This window comes from Tursiops truncatus, chromosome 20, assembly GCF_011762595.2.
Source record: "Tursiops truncatus isolate mTurTru1 chromosome 20, mTurTru1.mat.Y, whole genome shotgun sequence".
Lineage (NCBI taxonomy): Eukaryota > Metazoa > Chordata > Mammalia > Artiodactyla > Delphinidae > Tursiops > Tursiops truncatus.
The window spans coordinates 52,153,068-52,159,003 of NC_047053.1; positions in this window are offsets into that span (position 1 = coordinate 52,153,068).

Genomic DNA, 5,936 nt, shown 5'->3' on the forward strand with positions numbered 1-5,936 from the left:
ATTAATAAAGAGTGGCAGAAAGCCGCCGGTGGCTTTGGATTTGATAAATAGGTAAACCCAGTAAAGCTCGGTGGAAACCCAACACTCCAGCATGGGCTCCCAACGTTTTGTCCCGTTCTGTGGCCCAGGCTGCTCTGCGCACGGAGGCTGGCCAGTTTGCAAATGGGCGAGCTGCATGGAGAAGCAGGTAAGTTTGAAGATGTGTCATTTGGGTTGAAAACACCCTCCAGGGAATTCCCTGGAGGTCCAGTGGTTAGGACCCTGTGCTTTCATTGCCGAGCGCCTGGTTGGATCCCTGGTCGGGGAACTAAGATCCCACAAGCCTTGCGGTGAGACAAAAAAAAAGAGAAAGAAAATCCAAAATTTGTTAAGAAAAGAAGGAAAGAAAACACCCTCCAGGCTTGCATTTCAGACCCCCGAGGCTGATCCATTTGGATCAACACACGAGGCCTCCAATCAATTACACTATAGCTAATTTTCTCTCTCTTTTCTGTTCCTCCTCATGCATAAATCCCACTCAGGATGGCCCATGGTGGTAAAAATAAGAGGACCTTCTAAGCGGGTGGTCCCAGCCCATATTACTTAGATTCTGACTCATCACAAAGTCATCTCTATTCTCAAACGTCCCCCACTTGACTCCAGTGTTTCTGTCAATGACACCCCCGTCCTTAGAGCCCCACACCTCTAAGTCATCTTTGACTTCCCCCCTCCGTGTTCCAGTCCTGGCGGTTCTACTTCTGCAAGTGCATCTCCTCTTCCATGTCTCCTGGCCATCCCTGCCCCGACCTGGCCCCGGGCTCCAGCTTTTACCTCTTCTCACCTGGGCAGCATCATGGCCCCTTGTGCCCCCTGCCTGCGGTCTCCTCCACTTCTGAAAGCTGCAGCTCTGACCTGGACGTAGAAGCGGGTACCTCGCTCACCACTACCTCCTTTTCAGGCCCCCAGCCCCCGCAACCCCCGCCAACCCACACACTGGTCTGCATCCCCCCGTCCTGACTGCTCGTTTGCTATCAAACACATGCTGGTGCTGGGTCCTACCTTGCTCATGCTGGTCTCTCTGCCTGCTACGCCCTTTCCAACTTCTGTTGAATTTGTTTGTCCTCCATATTCGAGCCCTCCTCTCCTTCTCCACAAATCTCCTTTCCATGCCCTCAAAGAGTCATCAAAGGAGGCTCCCTCAGGGCAGGGGCCCGGGCACTGGGTGAGCGCGTAGTACATGCCCTCCCTGTACTGGAATCCATACACCCTGGGGTCTGATCGCTCATCCAGTCCTGCTGCTTCTGCCCCTCCTCTGCATCCCCACTGCCACTGCCCGCAGGCTGGGACCTCAGAGTGTCCCATCTGGGTGGCCGCAGCAACCTGCCTGTTCTACCTCCAGCTTTGCTCTCTTCCCATCCACTCCCACCGTCATTGTTCTAAGAGACAGATCAGTGTCATCAGCTCACTTGAGATCCCGCCGTGGTTCCCTATTGCCTTCCACACGGACTCGGCCCGTTAGCCTGGAGTCCCGGCCTTGCCCGCACCGTCTCTGGCCTGTCCCCTCCTCCTGCCCCTGCTCTGGCCGTGCTCGATCACGGGGAGTATCCTGGATGTGCCGCGCTCTTCAATCACCCCTGGGCTTTGTTCCTGCCTTTCTGTCCTGGCTGTCCCTCTTCCATATATTTTTCTGGCTAACTCCGCCTTCAAAACTCATCTCACGTGGCCCCTCCCCCTTTTCTGGCTTTTCTGAGCTCATTGAGGTCTTGAGTCCTTCACCTGAAGTTTCCAGTGGGCAGAAGCTCCCTCACCGCATAAAAGGCCGTCGCCGCCCTCCTGAGTACTGACGCTGGCAATGACTATTATTTGCACGGAGCAACGGTATTTTCTTTCTTTCTTTCTTTTTTCATTTTTTAGCTTGCAGATCTCAGTTCCCCGACCGGGGATCAAACCCGTGCCCTTGGCAGTGAAAGAGCGGAGTCCTAACCACTGGGCCGCCAGGGAATTCGCACGACGGTATTTTCAATCAGAGGTATGTGACGTTCTCCACTGTCCTCCAAACCCACCCCCGTTGGAACCCGCTGGTTTCAATGAGCCCTGAGCACTTTCTAAAGCCCTGTCACCCTCGAGGGCCCAAGGGATCAAAGTCCCCCCTGCCTGTGAGCTGGACGAGGGTACTTATAGCTTGGGAGGGGACATGAAGGAGAGTCATTGGGAAAGGAAGCACCCACTGAGGATTTGTCTCTTAGGAAGAAGCCCCAGCATCCCCTTCCAGGTTTGGGGTTCAGCTGCTGAAGGGATTCCGACAAACCATTTCCACACGTCATCCTAGTAGGTTCTCTTATTAACCTAGAACTTGCTGCCCAAGGTGAAGGCTGCCACCAGAGTCTTCTAAACGGGAGGGGTAATAGACATTAATGGAGCGTTCACGTTGAACCCAGCTGTGGTGTTATGGGGACGTGTTATTTCATTGACTCCCCCAGATAACCAGGTAGGCAACAGAGATACAGAGAGGTAAGCAAGTCTATAGCCGTCGCCTCGCTCCAAGGTGCGACCTTCTCTCACCGGACACCTTGATATCCTCCAACCAGGGTCCAGGCCACCTCCCTCCCGGCATCATCCGTGAGCAGCCCAGTGATTTTGTAAAAATACAAATCTGGGGCTTCCCTGGTGGCGCAGTGGTTGAGAGTCCGCCTGCCGATGCAGGGGATACGGGTTCGTGCCCCGGTCCGGGAGGATCCCACATGCCGCGGAGCGGCTGGGCCCGTGAGCCATGGCCGCTGAGCCTGCGCGTCCGGAGCCTGTGCTCCGCAACGGGAGAGGCCACAGCAGTGAGAGGCCCGCATACCGCAAAAAAAACAAAAACAAAAACAAAAAAAACCAAATCCGATCACACCACTCCCCCGCTTCTCAGATACTAGGAGAAAGGTCAGAATCCTTCCCGGGACCGTCAGGGTCCTGGCCGCCCGCGCGTCCTCCAGGCTCTCTCCCCGTCTCTTCAGCCCTTACTCACCGCACTTCCGCAACAGCGACTTCTGCCTGCTGGCCAGACAGCAGCTCCAGCAACTTCTCTCCTCGGCCCGACTGCCCCCTCCATCGTACACCTCCACCATCACGCGTGTGTGTCTACGGGCACACGGATGCACCCACACCTGCGCACCCACTGCCTGGCCGCCTCACGCGCGTCCTGGGTCTCGGCTTCACTGTCACTTTCTCACGGAGGCCTTGCTGACAGTGCCTTTCCCCCCCACCCCCCAGAATCTAGGTTAGTTCCTCCTATTATCCCTCTCATAGGGCCCTGTCACTTTGCACAGCTGTCATCCTACATTTATCTGTGTATTTGTCAGGGCTCCATTTCTCCCACTGCTGTACCAGCTCCGGGAGAGCAGGGTCTGCACCTGGCTTCTTTGCTTTTGCTGCCCTGTGGCCGGGGCCGGGCACGATGCGGAGCAAAGTCGGCGTCACCCAGACAGCAAGCACCTCAGCTGGAGGCAGGCTCCAAAGCCCAGACGTCTCGCCTGCCTCTGAGCCCCATACAGCCCTGCTCCTGTCCGCCATTCTCATTCCTATCCTGAGGGTATAACCACCAGGCCCTCAGCACCCTGGTGCTGGGCCTCTGGTTCTGGGAGACAGAGAAGAGCCAAAAGGGGGTGCTGATCTAACCCTGCTGGAGCCGCCTTCGCCTCCCCCGGGGGGCAGTGGCATCCCAGGGGCCTCTGGACCCCAGGGAGCACTTTCTTTTGTTTCTAATGAAGGGCAAAGGGGGTTCCTTCTTCAGAGTCCTGCCCTGGGGCCCACGGTATCTGGTTGCCACACAGAAGGGGGAACGTGGGACAGTGATTCCCCTGCAGCGCACGGGGCTGTCGCAGCTGCAACGGAAGCGTCATCGGTAAGCGGCATCGTAGCCAGTGAAGGCAGCCGAGTGGAACAGGTCCGAGGGGAGCAGCACACTCTCCCCTGGGTGTGCGTGGACGGGGGGGCGGGGCTTAACTGTGCTGTGGAGGCTTGGGTCCGGCCACTGCTTCAGCCACTTTCCGACCCTGCTTGGATGTGTCCCCACATCCAGGCCCTGTCATCCACATTCCACATTCCACGCCCACGTGCTGGGTCTTTCCAGCAGCGTCTGCGTCTCCAGTGATGCATTATGGTTTTGTTTTGTTCCTTGCTGGGAAAGCCTAGGCAACAGGCTCCAGAGGAGGCTGGTGAACGAGGAGGGGACGGTCGTCGGTGAGGATGGGCAGCGATGGGCATCGCACTCGCAGAGCTCACGCCGCCCTTTGCCCCGCGATGTCCGAGGGGCCCTCCCCGCCTCTCCCACGCCCATTCCTCAAATGCCATCTGGCACAGTGGCACCCTCTGTACTACAGCGAAGGGTTTGAGGCCCCAGAGGTGGCCCAACCCCTGCCAGCAGGAGCCAAAGGCCCAAATTCTAGTAAAGCAAGAGAATGTTCTCCCTTGGGGCTCATCAGCCCGGCATCTCACCCAGGGGTCCATGGGTGTGCCCGGGGCTAGTGCAGGGAGCTCTGACTTTCTCCAGGACGTTTCATTGAATAGACGTTTTTCCTCTAAGTCATGGTGTCTTCACCTCTGCACTGCTGACGTCATGGGCCGGATAATTCACTATGGGGGGGACCGTCTTGTGCACCATAGGATTTTTAGCAGCATCCTTGGCTTCTACCCACGGGATGCCAGTTGCACCCTCCAACCAGTTTCGTCAATCCAAAACGTCCCCAGACATTGCCAAGCGTCCCGCTGGAGACAACAACCACCCCCAGTAGAAACCACTGTTCTTCAGGCAGGACCGGGGCTCCCTGTGTCCTCCCACAGTGAGGGGCCTTATCACAGGAGATCCTACAAAGCAGGAGGCGGGATGTGCCGGCACCCTCTGCCTGGATGCAACCCCGGGCGGGGAGTGGAGCCGGGCCGGCCCACTTCCCTTCCTGGGGCACCTGAGAGTGGGGTGCAGATGGGCGTAAGCTCCAAGGCCAGACGGTGGGCTGAAGTCCCAGCTGTGCCGCTTGCTCCCATGAGACTTCGCCAATTCCCTCCCTCTCTCTGTGTCTTGCTTGGCACACTGTGACTCAGGGATTGTAGGTGGTGATATCACTCCTTCTGGGGTTAATGCAAAGATCAAGTGCTCAGTCAGTGTGCCCTGCGATGACTGTTTTATCAAGGTCTAGCCACAGTGGCCACTGGATTCTTTTTCCCTTTGGGAACAAGGGGTGGCTGACCCTGTGTCCTTCCCCGGTAAGATTCTTAACACAGTCATTTTTTATTTTTTAAAGAGCGCTTTCAGGACTTCCCTGGTGGTCCAGTGGGTAAGACTCCACACTCCCAATGCAGGGGGCCCGGGTTTGATCCCTGGTCAGGGGACTAGATCCTGCATGTGTGCCGCAACTAAGGGTACACATGCCACAGCTAGGAAGTCTGCAAGCCGCAACTAAGACCCTGAGCAGCCTAAATAAATACACAAATAAATATTTAAAAATGAAGAGTACTTTCGGTCACTGTGGGGGTCACCTGACACCCACAGAATGAACAGCGGTCAGGGATTTCTCCTGGTGCAAAGCTGCCTCTGAATTGCCCTCTTGCCCTACCAACGTTTCTGGTCACCAAACGCTCTGCTTTGCTGTGGTTTCAGGGCGTCCCACTGCCCATGCTGGAGCCCCCTCGGGCCCTGCGCAGTGTCAGGAGTAAGCTGCCTGGGCTCCTGTCCCCGTGCTGCCCCTCATGAGCCCGGTGACCCGGGTAAGTCCCCACATGTCTCCCAGAACCTGTTTCTTCCTCTACCGAGGAAGGATAATCAGAGGGGAAACCTTCCAGGGACTTTATCAAAAGAGTGACACGAGATAACATGAAAAGCTCTTAGTGCGGGAGGCATAACAAGCAGTAACCATTAGCACTATTATTATTAATTTAATTTTACAAGAATGAAGGAAGACGTCTTAGAAGTGGACAGA